Here is a 16,921-nt window from a genome sequence, read left to right as displayed (position 1 = left end):
TGACTATCAGTTCCCCTTGACAAATTCCATATCCTCCTTGTCCTCATCTCCTGTCTGTATGCATTTATTTATTTGTGCCTGAAAAGTTTGGTTAGATTTGTGGTGCAGTATGGATGATGTGGAGCACACTGAATCAGGGAATGACAATAAAGAGTCCACATTGAAAACTTCATAAAACAGCTTCCAAAATGACATTTGTACTAATAAAGGCACTCATGTGAGGTATTGGACTAGTTGACATAGCAGTAGCGTTCAGAATGGCACATCTCATAGACTGGCACAAACTTCCCTTACAGAGAAGGCCTAAACTTAATAAAATTATTCTTTGAGATGATGCTACTCCTGTCTCCTGTTAACTACAACCAGACAGTGAAGTATTGATAGGTGTTAATGTGCAATCAACAGACCCCCCCCCTATTTCAGGGGTTTTATCAGCTTCTAAGTGGTTTTAAAAGCAGAGGGTCTCCATTAGGAGTGGCAGGAGACTACAGTTTTCTAAGTCATAGAAGGACAGATCAGACTAAGACAAAGCATCACACAGAGCTCAAAAGAAAAATGGTTAGTCTTTTCTATGGTCTTCAGATAGACCTCATGTATTAGTGGATTTGTTGGTTGAACAGTGAGGTTGCAGATTAAAGCACTCAAGTAGCATTTTAAGCAGGTCACAGTTGTGGATGCTGCCATCCTTGCATTGCTGGCTCCGACTGCCTGGTTTTGAGTCAGTGTTTCTCCTGTTTGAAAAACCGGTCCCTTCAAACTTGAAGAGGCTCAGGTTGAGCACCTGAGTTCTTTAATCCAGAATCTCACATTGCCTTTTAAAATATCTTAGAAAATGTGGCTTCCCAGCCTGGTACTTTTCTCTAGTGGAGGGATTGATTTATTCTGTCTTGCCATAAAGACTCTTATATAGCTGCACTATTTTAGCTTCCTAAAAGGTCTCTATCTACATTGGTCACTTGGGATGAACCTTGGACCTTCGGCAGGCCTCTTAAATTTTCAAGTCACAGAAACTTGCTGAGCTATATTACAAATGGTCTTTTAAAAAGAAGTTTTTTGCTATTAATAGCCACTTTTTCATCTTGGAGACTACAGCCACAATAGGCCAATAAGTCTAGATATTAGCTTAGGATAAAATAATATTGCACATTGCAATTGCTATCACTAAAGAAAGGACAGAACCCTTTCCACCAACAAATCTACAACAAATAGTTCTGTTTTTCTTCAGTTGGCGTGATAATTCAATCTGCAGGTTGATTCAAGGGAGCCAGGTCTATAATAGTATTGTCACCCTATGGTGACAATACTGTTGTCACTATAGTGACAATACTGGCAGTAGTATTGCCACCAAAGCATAATGGTAATTTTGTGGGGAAAAAAATGTTTGTGCCATACTGCAATCTATGAACATATCTCATGTGCAGAGGAGGATGAGACTTGTAATTTCATTAAGGGCAAGGTATTGCCCTTGCAAACAAATTGTTTGGAAAAACATTTGCATATTTAAATATATTTATATATTTAATAGCTAATAGTTGTTTACCTTACATATCCATCAGTACATTACAATGAGTAGAAAGACCTTATATTTGAATCCTGTTTAGCAATATTCCACTAAGGTCCTGGCACATTGTTTGACTGCATGTAAGAATGGAATAATCTGAGCCATTCCTGGACAGGGTTGTTTTTCTGTTAATTACTGCTTGATTGCACTAAAGTAAGGTACTTGATCTAGGAGCTGTGGTGAAATAGACTCTGGATAGATGCAGACAAGTAATGGAAGACTTCCACTGGTGGAAAAATTATCCATGGTAATTTTGTGTGATGCTTGTTGGAAGAATTGTGTTTGCAGCAAGTGAGAGTAGGAATCACAAACAGAATTGTTGAGAGTTGGAACCTGGTTTTAGTGGATCTCACAGAAAAGAAGTTCTAATGGTGTGGTGAGAACTGAGAAGGTGAAAGCTTAATTAGGAATGGAGGACCTAATGAATAAGAGTGAGGAAGGAGCAGTGCTCAGGTGTTACTTGTCATAAACTCCATGCTGAATGGAGTACTTACAAGCTGGCTTTTTTTAGTAATAATCCAGGCAGGAAGACAAGACAAAAGATAAGATCTGCATGCATTGCAAGTAGTGGGATGTAGTAAAAAAGTGGATTCATATGGAAAAGAGAAGGTATTATCTTGAGGAGTCAGGAAGACATGGAGTTGCAATATCACTAAAAGCAGCAGCCTTGCTGGACTGCACACTAATCTTGTATTTGAGCATCATGTATGTGTGAAAAGATTCAGCGCTGTGAAAATGTGCACATTCCAAATTCATTAGGTTTGCATCTTTTGAAGTCACAGGGAGTTTTTCTATGTGAATCCTATTCAGAACATAAAAGGTACCAGTCAAACTTGCAAATTGATGATTAATGTTTGGTAGTCATCAAGTGTTTATGGATTTAACTGAATTGGTGTTTTAAAACTGTAGGAAATCATTAATAATTGTTAAGAGAGAATTTGCTGTTACAAGGAATATGGATAACCTGCCCATTCGAACCTCTCAAGAGCAAATAAAACATTAGATGAGCAATGTATTAAAAAGAAAGAGAAAAGTGATCCTGTAAGTGAGGCATTTTTGGTGGTGGCTGATGGTGGAAGGACTATTTAAGGCTAATTTAAGTCTCTCTAGACCTCCTAGTACTTTCTATTTTTAGTCTAACTCAAGAGCAGAGGCTATACATCATCAACCCTCTAGTAAGACTACTGATGGTTATGTGGTTAAAAGTAATATGAATACTAGAATAACAAAAAGATAACAACTGCAGCTTGATAAGGAGTTCATATTCTGCCTGTGTACTCTAATGAAGAGTTCCATTGTACCCCCCAAAAAACCTGAAGAAGTAACTGTAAGACTGAAGTTCTGGTTAATTATTTTCTATTCATATAAAAGGAAAAGTACATTTCTGGATGCTGAAACAGAAGAAAAGGGAGAAAAGAGACAGAACTGAGAGAGTCAATATTGTTTCAGGATGGCCTGTTGAATGAGATAATGGCTTTGAGATTCCAGACTATGGGAAAAAAAACATTCCTGTTCAATACTATAGATGATTTATGTCTAAAGAAACCAGCAGAATGTTGTTACCAAATGGATGTCAATGCCAGCTATGGGTACAGGAGAAAAAAAGTGAGAAGGTCTTTGCTTCTTCAGATCGCAAAAGGGTAAAACTGATCAGAACTTCAAATAACCAGTAATGCAAGATGTTTGAATTACGATTTCTGAGGATGATTGTTGAGAAAGACCTGTCTTTTAGTACAGTTCTAAAGCATATGGTAGAAGGTCAGTCCTCTTCTCTAGCTGTTTAAAGAGAGAAAGGTTGATAAATAGTGAAATTCTCAGGAAGACAAGGACTGCACATTTGTATTCACTGCTGCAAGCTGACTAGACACTTCATTGCATACAGAAGTGGATTTGATCAGAGCATAACAAGTTACAGCCTGAAATTGTAGCAATGGGAGATTTAGGTAGAGTTTGATGAGGAGAAGTAGCTCTAAACAGAAGAGAGTTCAAAGTGTCCTGATAGATTGTGAACAGGAGTTGTGGAATCTCCACCACAGATTTTTTTAAAACAGAGCAATACAGTGGCGAATTAAACTCAGTGTTGGTAAGTGTAATGTAAGGCACCTTGGAAAAGAGTAGTCTTAATACACTATAGCGGATTCTGAGGTGACCATCACTGCTCTGGAACTGAATCTTGGACTTTGAATAAATATTTCTAACAAAGCTGAATTTGATACTTGGGATAGTTGGTGATGTATATATGTCAATAGCCACAGGCAAAACTTCATAGGCCTGGCTATTATTATGATGGGAGACTTAATTGATTTTTTCCTTTCCTCTACCAGATTGAGAGCTTTCTAAATACACAAGACAGGGCAGAGCTTTTCACATGAGCAGATACTGTTAATACCAAGACAAATGTGCTTTATCAGATCAATAATGCATTTAGGAATGCAAATAGGAAGAAAATATCTGTTCATTAGATCAGGGTATTTCTGACACACTCTCTCTGTGGTAATGAAATGCAAAAAACTCTCACTAGTTTTAATGCAAAACTCAAGCTGTTTAGGAAAGGGCTTATATGATATTTCAGCCTGGGACAACTGGGCCTGAGCTCAATAACTGGAAAGGTCCTTTCTAATCCTGTGTGGTATCTTTGCAAATATATTCCTTATTTGCTTCATGGAGCTCTCTTGGGTTCCACTGAACAGGAAATAAATAATCTCCTTTGCTAGAGAAGGTGTATTATTTGGAGATTATGTTTTGGCTTCTTCGTGATTTTAAAACACCATTTTTAAGGATTAAAGCAGCAGCAGAGCTGATTATTTAGTGGTTATTACTTGATGAGGTAATGACACTTGGCTTATTTCCCAAGCCCTTTTTGATCTACTGATGAAAAACGCTCTATAGGCTAGGTAATATTATTGTTAACAATAGTGGAGTGTTGGGAACTAATTAGTCTCACCAGCCTTTTTAGGCAAAGGTAAAGAAGTGTTGATGGAGAAAAAGGAATGCTGTTAAGCTTTAGGAATGCTTCTTTTGAGTGACAGTCTCACTGTGTAACATGAACTACTCAAAGCTCTTGGGTGCACTTGTGTGAGAAAATGGATTTCTTTCAAAGTGGGTGGTTCAGGGTTTATTTGGAGAGTGTGAGTGTGTGATCAGGTTTTGGTAGCATGGGGAGCTACAGGGGGGAGTGACTTCCCTGAGAAGCTCCCCTTATGTCCAACACAGCCAGTGCCAGCTGGCTCCAGGATGAACCTGGCCAAGGCCGAGCCCATCAGCCACAGTGGTAGCACCTCTGGGATAACAGAATTAAAAATTAAGAAGAGAAAAAAACCCCAAACCGCAATAGAAAGAGCAGCTGGAGAGAGGACAGAGAATGTGTTAAGAGGAGGACAGATAGGGAGCAAAATGAAACCCCCCTAACCCCAGAGAAAATAATTAGCAACCTGCTGTGGTACATATTATTTATAACATATTCTGTATGTAGTTTTTGAGAAAGTTTGATGTTGATGAAATCCAAATTTGAGACTAGATAAGCACTAATGAGTTATTTGTTCACCATGTAGACCTTCACTAACCTTCAAGATGTAATTGAATTAATGGAAATCTTTTAGTAAAGTTTTTTGTGAATATGACAAATTACATCTATTTTATAAAATAAATATGACTGTCAAAAGGTTAAATGAAATAACTTTTTTTGAGAGTTTGAGGGCCCACGGGGAAGTCATCTAGCCTCTTGGCTTTAATACTCTTACAATCTAATGAACTTGAGACTGTCTTCAAAAAACTATAACAAGCAGTTTCTCTGCTATTAACCCTGTGAAATGAAATAGCTTCCTCTTTTTTCTACTTGACATCTTACATAGGTGGAAATTTTCTTGAAACTCTTGGAGGTAGTACCAGCTTAAAAAAGACATCCTGTAGTCTATGTGTTAAAGAGAGAAAGAAAGAAAGAGGTGATGCATCAAGACCAGAAAAGGCAGAGTACTTTGACCGCCGTAACTGTTATCCAGATAAGTACTGGAATACCTCAGTTTCTTTCAAGTTTCTTTTGAAACTTGAATTCTTTTGAATGGGGAGATATTTCCTGGTTTTATACTTGTGTGTAGCTACAGCTGTGTTGTCGGGTGGGTTAATCTTCACTGACTGCCAGGTGCCCACTAAGTCACTCTCACTCTCTCCTCAGCTGAACATGGGAAAGAAAACAAAACCAAAACCCTGTAATGCAAACCCAGTGCAGTGATAGACCTCTTATTTAGTCATGCCTTAGAGGTAGTTGTGCCTAATGTATGTAGTCCCTAATTTCTCTGCTCCTCATTCCTTGCTGAAGGCTTTATTGTGATTCTGTACATATGTTTGGCTTCACAGTAGACTCTGACAAGAACAGTTCATCAGAGAAGGGAGAATTAAGTGCTCGGTTGCTCTTTAGAAGTTGCCCTTTCTTCCACTCTGCTGTTTTCCAAAGAACACGCTGAATGGTCATTCTGATTACTTCAGTTTACTGGACACAGTTGAAAGCAATTTCCCAGTGCCTTGTTTATTGGTAATTCTTACTGATCACAGTGGCTTTTGTTTCTTTCTTACATGGTTGACTGGAATGTTTTCATGTAACACTCTTTTTTTCTGATCAATGATGAGGGTAAAAGCAGCAACAAAAAAGAAATTAATGGGAACTGTTTTCAGTTTTCCTACTTTGACCATTTCTTACTGCATCACAGCTTGTCACTGCTGTGCTCTGTTGCTCATGTGCATGCTCACCTGCACCCCTGTTTTCTCTTTCACATTTGTGCTTGCTTGTTTTCTTATCATTTCAGCCTTGCTCACTCAAAATCCTGTAATTGTTCTCTGCTTGCACTTGTGCTGGTTCACACATCCCTCACACTCTTTTTCCTCAGTGTTTGCACACCTTGAACCCTTTTAAACCTTTTGTGTAGCACTTCTTCTTTGTGCTTCATTTCACTCTCTCTCTGTCACGCATGTTCAATTTTCTCTGTTCCATTACTGGATTCCTGGGGACATATCTGCAGTGCTGCCTAGCAGGAGTAGGGGCTGCTATACTATTTCATCTCTGATAGTATTTATGTTCCTTTTTCAGCACCATTGATGATGTGACCAGAAAATTTTAACCACTGCTAGTTTCTCTCCACATGTACATCATTAATTTTTGTTCTTTCTCTTTAAAAAAAAAAAAAACAAAACATCATTTGCTTTCCTTTTTTAAAAATTATTTTCAGCAGGAAAAAAAAAAAGGTTTATTTTTGAGATGTAAAACCAAGCAACATTGTTCAGCAAAGTTATAATGTGTTCTGTTCAAAGGACCCAAGGAGCCTGGAAATGAAACTAAAAGAAAAGTGTTGCATCCCCCCCAGTTAAAACAGATAAGGTCCAATATAGTTCAGATTTTCCTTTCTAAACAAAGGAGACATTTCAGACTTGAGAATTCATACAAGTCAGATAGGCATATTTCAACCTGTCTAATGCTTTCCTATGCTGCATATATTGTTCTTTAAATAGCTGCTTAGCTATGCTTAACATAAAAAACAAAACCAGAGAAAAAACAAAACTCAACCATTGACTGCATTTTATGTTTTTGTGTTGGGACTCTTTCTTGTCATTAATGATCCCCTTTATGAGTAAACTTCTAACCAATGTAGCTTTCTATTCTTTTTTTCTTACTACTTGGCTATGTGGGGTTGTGCATCTGTTTTATTTGCACAAACTTACATGCTTGTATTTAGGGCTTTCACTGAAGAAAATGTGATGAGAAATCATATGGCCAGCCAAGAGAAACTAGAAAACAAGAGTTTCAGATAGTTAAAAATTTCTTCACAAATCTATACCCTGCTTCTCCCTGCATACTTTTAGTCTTTTTCCTGCTGGAACAGGTTGCCCAGAGAAGTTGTACATGCCCCATATTCAGAAGCATTCAAGATCAGGTTGGATAGGGCTTTGAAGCAACCTGAACCTAGTGATTGATGTCCCAGCCCACTGCAGGGGTATGGGACTAGATGACCTTTAAAGGTCTCTTCTATCTCAAATCATTCTCTGATTCTGTGATTGTGTGTTGAACTATTAGTGGTGTTGTGGAAGGTGTTTGTCCTTAGTTTTAGCTAGTTGCTATATGGTTATAATGTTATTTCACTGCAACTAAGAATAAATAAAAGATAATACATGATTTTCCTTTACCGGGAGAAGTTGTCTCTTTTTCAGTCATTTATGATAAAAGGGAAAAGGGGTGCTAGGAGGGAGATTTTCAGATGTTTTATAGAAATAAAGCACTTTATTGTGACAGAATATCAAAACTCAATGTATATTTACATTGCATTTACAAGTACAGTTGAAGAATTGCTGTCACATATGTAGGTAAGGTGGAATATGGATATTTTGGGAGTCTGTGTGCAGCCTGAGGTGATCCAGCCTCACTGGTGTCAGTGACTGAATTAGTTAATGGAAGCATCTCTGGTGTGTCTGCTTTCAAAGCTGCCATAACCCATCACCAAAGTCACAGAGATAATGGTCAGCCTGATAGAAGCAGAGGCAAGAAGGGGACCTAAGAGTAGAGGAACTGAAAAAGCACTGGAGGAGACCAGAGGCCTTTCCAAGTGATCTGCATGCCTGATCCATCCAGTGATGTCTTGTCTCTCAGCCAGTATCTGCTTGCTTCCTGGGAAGGTTTGTATCTGCCAGTGGTAGGCAAAGAGGGCGATTTCTCTCCTACTTCCCCCTTTCAGAAGTTCGCAAAGCCTTGGGGTAAAATAATAATCAGAACTCCCAAATTATTAATTAGTTGTTATTGGAGTTGTTATTGTTATAATCACTGTTAGTAATTATGGGATATTATTTTAATATCTCTTTGTAGTCAAAGTAGAACTTTCACTGTCTGAAATGCAACTTGATTTAGAAGATATTTAACGAGTTATTATGAGTGGCATATCTAAAGGCATGTCCATTTTTCTACAGTGACAAAAGAATATATTTTTGAATGAAAATAGAGCATTTAAATAAAGCATTAAAGTTTGAAGTGCATTTTACTTAGGGAGCAGAGTTTGAAAGGGGAAGAAATGTTATTCCCTGTCTCTAGTGCTTTCCTTGACTCCTGGGTTGTTTGAATTTACAGTAAATTTGAATTTGCCTGTGTGACAAAAGTCTAGAGCAGAAGTCCATATTACCTGAGGAATGAAGAGCAGTTTGGACTTGCTAAATGGCAAAACTGTGCTTGTGTTATGCCACAGCTGCAAATGGGGAAATACTGTGTGCAGGTAGGAAACCTACATGTGCTTTTCCTTGTTCTGGCCAATACAGGGTGAGATTTTGTGGTAGTCAAGAGAGGGCATGAGCAGGACACAGAGGTTATTCTGTACTACCTCATGTCATTGCTGGTTGAGAAAACCTGGAGGGAGCTCGGGTATTGTCAGTTGTCGGGGAGTTTTTCTTTGTGAATCATTTGTTGTACCTTTTGTTATTAATGTTGTTACTGTTTGTTTTCTTATCTCATTACCTTTTTCAGTAAATTGTTTTTATCACAACCTATGATCTTTGCCTTTTGTGCCTCCAGTTGGAGGTGGGTGGGAGAACTAAATTGGGGAATACCATTCCTAAACCATGACAGCACTGTATATGAAATGGCAGGAGGTAGTGTGCTCCCGGCTTGGTTTGCTTATAGTGGGAATTCCTCTTGCCAGCTGCACACTGGGATGTGAAATGCAGCTGCTTTACTGCAGGGCCTGATGTGGGCTGGCCATCCTTCCCTCTGTACCCTCCCTGATGGTTTTCTTCTGGCTTTTTGAGATGTTGAATCAAAAACAGACATGTAGCAAGACAGCAGGGGGTGGGGAGAGAGGCCTGATATCTCTGTATTTGCAACTAAAGTTTTCACAAGTCACTATCTGTAAAAATGTAGCTTAGTTTGTCTGTACCATCAAATGAGTGTAAAACTTAGGGAAGGGAATGAGTTATCAGCTCTTTGGAGGCAAGGAAGGGAGGACACTAAGATACATTCTAGCAGATAAATCAAAGTGAACCTCTCAATTTTCTTGAAATTTATCAAAAAAGAAAATTCAGTGCTTTTTTTTTTAAATTCCATTCTATTCTTTAATGAGTATTTAAAAATCTTTAACCTTCACGAGTAATTATTCTCTAAGTCTCATCCATTCTTTCCGTTTTGTAGATATTTTTCTTCCTTAAAAAAAAAAAGAAAAGAATGGATTAATTATAAGAAGATGGATATTTAACTAAGCTTCAGGCTTCTTGGTGAGTCCTAGCCTGCAGCTAATAAATGTTATCTCTGGCAATTTAAACGTTTTTTCTTTTAATTAAGTTTTTTTTAAAAGTGGGGATATATTAAAAAATTGCACAACAAGGTGATACATAACTGTCATGAATGAATTACACTCACCCATAGCAAAGCTTCATTATGTGCCTATTTTCAATATCAGAAAAATAAAAGAAAGATTGTATCTGTTGTGGTGTGAACAGAAAATCCTTCTCTTTTCTTAGACTGTAAAATAAGAAAATGTAGTAGTGAAATCACAGAAATAGGCCAAAGAAGAAAAGAATTGGTATAATTTCTCAAAACTTTAAATATTTTAAACACTCTCAGTTTTTAAATATTTAACAGAATTTAATTTGACTGATGGTGTCTCTTGGCTATAAAAAATATCACTTACAGTCTTGTCAATCCCAAATATCTTAATATCCTGCATTCTGAATCACAGAAATCATGACATTGAATTTCTAGTTTTGTTTCTAAAGCGACTCTGCATCTGTTCTCCTAAAAATAAGTCCTCATTAGCTACCATTTAGGTTATGAATTATTAGATCAGAATTTATAACTAGATAACAATTAGGAGTTTTTCTTTGGCATTCTAAGGAATGAAAAACTCTACTTGCTATAGAAAAGAAACTTCAAGTAGCAGTTCACATGTCCGTTCACGTTAATTAAGACTGTAAAATCTAAGCTGTACTTGCATGGCAGGTACATGGGATTTTCATCTAAGTGAATTCTGGGTTTTTTCTTTTATCTGTCCTAAAGTTCTAAGGAAGATTTGTTGAAGAATTATGACATCTCAAGTAGTACTTAGGAGGTGCATCTTATTTTTTTGTTCACTGTTTTTATTACTTTCAGTGTGGGAGTGCCAAGTGCTGTTTCTCTCTAACTCCAAGACACAGGAATCCTTAGTTTTCAGAAGAACAGTCCTGGGTACAGCAGCTTTTAGGAAATTCTGTGATAATCCACAGCAGTTTACACTGCAATATGCAGCTTCTAATGGTCGCGCTGCCACGAGGCAGCTCACTAGGATTCATGGAACTTGGCCACCTCTGCTTGTGGCTAATTTCCTGCGTGCTTGCTTAGGAAAATAGTTGGGAGATGTCTGCTTCCTCTTTGATGGGTTGCCTTCCAGGTAAAATGTGGCAAGAGAGACCTTTGTAGATGAAGAGCAGGGAATATGTTTGTTTAGACCTTGCGTGCAGAGGTGGAATAGGTAGTGTGGGTCCTGATCTTGTCAGCAGCAGCAGCTTCAAAGAACTCTGTCAGTGTGTAGTCCTCAGGACCAGTTCGAAACTTTGATGGAAGTCATAGGTTAATTCAAGGCCATTGAGGACATCCCAGTTGTCTGAACTCGTCTTTGATGGGAAGCTTGTGTAATCCTTAGTAATTTTCAACTACTAAAATGTGTACCTCATTTCTCATTAGAAATTTGTCTTCAAGCTGGTGGTTCTTACTAAATCATTTTTTTAAGATTAAAGAGCTCTTCCATTCCTGCTCTTTTCTTCATGTGGAGGAACTAATATAGTTCAGTTAGCTCACTTCTCAGTTTTCTTCCTGTAAGTGGAACGGATTGATCTCTTTCAATTGTGGAGCATTATCTCTAGTTTTAACTTTTTTGTTGGCTCTCTTCTAAACCCCCTCCCAATTCTCAACACACTTCTAAAAACGCACGTGACAGAAGTCATAGTGGTATGAAATAGCATTGTCATCACTACTACTTAAAGAGGTACTACATATATTTATCACTTCCTGTTCTTTACTCCCCAGCTATACTTCCAAGTACCAAATGACTTACACTCCTGATTCTTGAAATTCTTTTTTTAATGATCTTCTTACCTGTGCTGATTTTAAGTCCCTTCCATAATCAATATTTTCCAAAATACATGATTCTATTTTATAGGTGTAGTCTGCATTGTTTGTTCTCAAAAATATTCCTTTGCAGTTGGACATAATGAACTGCATTTTGTCTGAGTAGGCAGGATTACCCTGTCTTTAGCATAATTTTCACTAATAATTTGGTTTTGTATGTAAAGTTTTGGGTTTTTTATTTTTATTTCCAAAGCATCAGTAAATTTTAAATAGGAACCACCATATTACTGAGTACTTTGGGATCTCAGGAGGTATTCCTGTTTCAGTAAACTTGGTGCTTGCAGTCTGGTTAAGTAGCCAGGTTTTAGTTCTTTGTGCAAAATATCCTGGTATTTTATCTTTTTAACAAGAAAAGATGTTACTAGATCAGACACCTTGCAATGCCTTAATATGTTCATTTATACATCTATGCGTTATATTTAGTTGCCAACTTTAAATCAGATGAAAAGATAAAATCAGTCTTAACAGATGGATAGTAAAAAAAAAAAAGGCTGTCAATCTTTAATTCTATTCCTATCAATTAGTTTTCTATCTTCGGACTTCTGGATGAACTCTTTCATTACTTTAAGTGCACTTAGTGCATTTGGCATCAGTGCAACAGGTCCAAGAGTCATGATCATTTTGTTTCTCCTTTTTGAGTACTGACACAGAATAAATACTCAAGTCAGTAAAACAGCCTGTCCTTTCTGATAGGTATTATGTAGTGTGTTTGGTTATTCCTGGCATGAATTCCTTCCTTTATTTTTGAGCACACTGTCTTCCCCTGCTTATTTAGTATGGACCACTGGATAGAAGATACCCTTGTTTACCTTCCTGCTAACAAAAGTCAAGTCTTAAAGTTGTCTACCATGCAACTAATTATATTATGTAAAATCACAGTGCTTGCTGTGTTCAAAAATTGCAGATTTTCTAAAATTCTCTGAATAAGGGAAGAGGGCACATTCAGTTCATTAAGTCTGCCAAACATGCACTGTTTTCCAAGACCTTGGTGTGTGCTGAGTAGACATTTCTCATCTTTTCTTGTCAGCATATTAGTTCCCTTCTTTTATTTTTTTTTTTTAGTCAAGTATCAAAAGTTTTTCTAGAGGGACTACGCTTCTAGCTTGAGTCATTTGGCTCCAAGACCCCTTTTGAAATTTTTTCTGAAGCACCATATTAAGGCTGTGTTGGAGCATCATGGTCTGAGTTTACACAAAGGGGCACTACAGTCCAAAGAACTGAATGTGTGTATCCTTGCACAATAGCTATAGTGACACCTCAGTGTCACTAAAATGGCTCTTTCATCTATGCACCACAATGAGGCTTCACAAGGGAAAAATAATGAACTTTCCAGTCTCCTCCCTGTCTTTCTAATTCTCTATTTGTCTATTTTGTTAGTGCAGATACCATTGAGAGGTTATGGCCGATTTATAGTTTTCATAGCTCTTAAATAAATCACACAAATTTAAAAAGGGAAACTGAAAAATGTTCAACCTACCTGACACAAACTGTTCTTTCTTCAGTAATATTGGAGTGTATACACCTGACTCCCCTTTAAAAATTGCTGCTACTTACTGCAGCGAAGTCACTGTTTCAATACCTCTAAAAGTAGCTCTTAGTTTTCCTTGGGACTTGGATTTTTTCCCTGGAATTTAACTTGTAAAGCCTCTTGTTCTTCTTGTTCCCCACAGACAGGACCATCTGGACATTTTTATGTGGTATTTGTGGAGTGCCTAATATTTTTGTTTGTTAGTATTATGGGATTAGTCTGGCTTTTAACTAAAGTGAAACAGACATCATCTCATTAACATTTATATTACTTCTTTCTTACTTTGGTCGCAGCCAGTAATATTCAAGTGTAAGTTTTGTGTGATTTTGTAGATTTTGGTGCCATGAGATAAGGCAGCAGATTAATGAAGTTTGGCTTTGGCTGGCTTCACAGTGGAAGTGTGGTAGTACTTCATTAGTTCACTTACCTTAAACATTTGGATGCCTGCACTTCCAAATTCCTCTTTGAAATTTCAGAAATATGGTTCTGCAGGCAGGGGCTATCGCTGAGCTCTGGGATGCACATGTTTTGGCTCTGATTGTGCTCTCAATCCTTCACCTAAATCATTGACATTAAGGAAATTTCTAGTGTGCCAGGTAGAAAGATCCAGTTGGAGTCTTCTGCATGATGTAGGCCACAGGATTTTTTTACCGCCTTTTACAAAAACACATTCTTGATTTTAAAATATGCAGAAACAGAAAATTATTGGTGATTTTTGGTGAGTTATGTCAATCCTTAATTGCTTTTTTTGCTCAAAATTTGGACTGTGTTTCTGTCTTTTATTTTTGAAAATTCAGTTATGAATCTCTGGTTCCTGTACCATTCTCTTAAAATTGGAAATCTTGTTGGAGTGAACTTTACTATTTCCCTAAAGGGTATGAGCAAATTGCCTATTAGCCATACTTCTGTTTATCTGAGTAGATTTCTGTCCTTCAGCAGTTCATTCTGAAATAGGTTTTCCAGCACTTAGGCCATTCTCTAGGTCTTCATATAATTCATCTTACCGAGTTCCTTGTTAAATAAAGATCACCAGTACAGAACAGTATTCCATATTCTCTAGTTATATATATTGTGCAAATACACATAGGGAAATACTAAAGTGTTTTTATAAAGAATTGAGATAGACAAAATGTTTCCATTCTAAATGTCCTTTTTAAGAGGCTTACAGTTGTTCACAGACTGTGACTCTTCAGAATAGAATTTTACATTTTGATGAAAACCCTATGCAAGACTTTTTTAATTATTTGAGAAAATCGCTTATTTTCCAGGAGAAAATAATTTTCCTTGCAAATATTATTCAATTACTGTTTAACGGTAACAAGAAATAATTTAATTCTTTGTCCCCTTTTTTGCCATTTCTGAGTTTAAGAAAGTTACCCATTGAGTTGAGGTATCTAGCACTTTGCTTAGAAGTTTATTACATGATGGGGAGGATTGTGCCTATTTATTACAGGCACAATGATATTAATTTAAATGCTGTAGAGATTTACAAAGGATAGGGGATAAAATAATGTTATCTGTCTTGTTTGGATTTTTTTTTCTGTGAGTGGGTGATTTCTACAAAACTTAACTTTAAAACTTCTTGGGTGTTATGAATAGGACCTTTCACAAGGGCAGGTGTCCATAACATTGAAAAAACCCCTGATTTTGAGAAAACGAGAGGTATGAAGATGAGATGCTGTGCAGGAGTAGCAGTGAGTGACCTGCCACTTTAATTTCAGAGTGTTCTGAGAAGGTAAGCTGTTTGAGCAGGAGATCAATATGAGTATTTTGGTTATATACTGTAAAACAATTACCTAGAATTGAATTTCAGCGCAAGAAGAAGCTTTGGTATATTGCTGTGACTGTTAATTTAAATGCACAGAAGCCAAGAACTTTCGAGTTACAGCAGCTGTGGGAAACAGAAGTTGGTAATGTTTACATACACTTCAGAGCATAAATTTCTTACCATAAACAGAAATGCAAGGCACTACATATGGGCAAGTGGAGAGAGCAATGGATACTGTGAGAACCATGGATGAATTTGAATTTCTGGACTTTAAATATGGAACCCCAAGCCTGTACTCACAGCTTGTTTCCCACTGAATATGTAAGATACAAAATGAGTTACGTCCTGTTCTAAAATACAAGACCCTGATTCTGCATAAACTTAAGTGTTTACATAAATTCAGTCATCTAAGTAACCACACTGCCTGCTGTAACTTCTTCATAGTGGTTCACATGCATGTACACATTTACTGGGCTTAGTTACTGGCATTCTAGAAAAAATACAAACCAAGAAATGAAACTGAACATGTTACACCGAGTGCATTTTCTGAGGCAGGGCACCTAGGTTAAGATACTTGCTGGTTTGTCAGTTTGGCTTCATCTCCTTGAACTCCCCACCTTGAGCAGCAGATATCAAGGATTCTCTTTGACTGGATACTTTTGCTTTTAGGTAGAAGTTAATACTGGCTGAGAATCAACTTAATTCATTTAATGCTGTCTAAGAGTCTCTATGGCCTGTAAATCATGTAGGACTGGTGTCTCTGCTATTAGTGGTTGTTGGCTCTATTCACAGTAGTTGGTAATAAAAGAGAATAGGTTTTGAGATTTTTGCTCTCTCCTTAACCCACTATTCATCCCTTGTTGCTCAGAGAGTGTGTATAGTAAAATAATTTGTGTCCACTTGGATTGATTTATTCTCTGTAAGCATCAGGTCTACACATTGTGGTGTTCATTTCTGAGATGTTTTAGGGTGCTAGTTCTTAAATACACAGACTCTGATTTTCTTCTAATCCATCAAATCAGACTAATCAGTAAGAAATCATTTCTCTTTTTTTAAACAAGTTTCTTTTGAGAACATACCAGTATTTCATTGTGTATTTTGTGACCTTTCTTCTGATGCCTATTTTGATCTGAAACCTAAAAACACACCAGATCAGCAAAAATCGGGGAACTTAGTCTGGCCTCTTTGCCTGTATTTGCTAAACGTGGTAATTTAAGAAATAGCTGTGACAGCATGTTGCCCTTTTTTTTTTAATAATGAATTTTAAAAACATTATATATAAATAAATAATTATATTTGTGACATAATAATTATTATTTTATTATAATTATTTTTGTGATTTAGCAAAGACCAAAAGAGACCATATTAGAAAATGAGAAGTTTTACCATTGGTATCAGTGGGCTTGTTTCAGGAAAATCTTGGTGGGTGGTGAGGTGGAAGGTTTATTTTTAAACCTTTAGGGAACTACTTGTCACTTTTTCTGTACCATTAGCAGGACAAAGTATATTTTTGTTCTCACACATTACCTGAGATCTTACATAACTCCACTATGGCAGTTGTGAGAGCCTGGAGAATATCACCAATTATTTGAAACTCATGATGTGAGTTTCACATCAGTACTAGTGATGTCTAGATGCTTCACCATCGTTTCCTGTTAAGAGAGTTCATTACTATCTGGTTCTCCTGAATGATTGGCAGTGGTTGACACAAGGGCTGCGTATGTGTCTTTGCACTCTGATCTCTGCTGCAAATTACAATTTCATTGATGTCTTCTTGGAGTGGAGAAGCTTTCAAGACTCTTCTCAGCATACTTAACAATACAGTGATCAAAATCCCCCTTCAAAACATGAGCTGAGTTCACATGAGCTGCCTAGGACCCCAAATTGCAGCCCCTAAGTTAAATAGGGAGATGAACAACTCAGAGCATCTTCTGTCTGGGA

At 37.1% G+C, this 16,921-nt stretch overlaps 1 protein-coding gene and 1 long non-coding RNA gene across 7 annotated transcripts in view; both read left to right on the top strand.

Annotated features, from left to right (window-relative positions):
* LOC137474493 (uncharacterized) overlaps window positions 1–219 on the top strand; it is a 2,223-nt gene extending 2,004 nt beyond the window's left edge. Inside the window, exon 3 of the long non-coding RNA XR_010999378.1 lies at window positions 1–219. This exon is cut by the window's left edge and continues 159 nt beyond it. This is a non-coding gene — a long non-coding RNA (uncharacterized lncRNA).
* LARGE1 (LARGE xylosyl- and glucuronyltransferase 1) overlaps window positions 1–16,921 on the top strand; it is a 266,932-nt gene that overhangs the window by 89,049 nt on the left and 160,962 nt on the right. The window lies entirely within an intron of this gene.

This window comes from Anomalospiza imberbis, chromosome 5, assembly GCF_031753505.1.
Source record: "Anomalospiza imberbis isolate Cuckoo-Finch-1a 21T00152 chromosome 5, ASM3175350v1, whole genome shotgun sequence".
NCBI lineage: Eukaryota > Metazoa > Chordata > Aves > Passeriformes > Viduidae > Anomalospiza > Anomalospiza imberbis.
The sequence above is the reverse complement of the archived record's forward strand: the minus strand, read 5'-3'. Positions and strand labels throughout refer to the sequence as shown.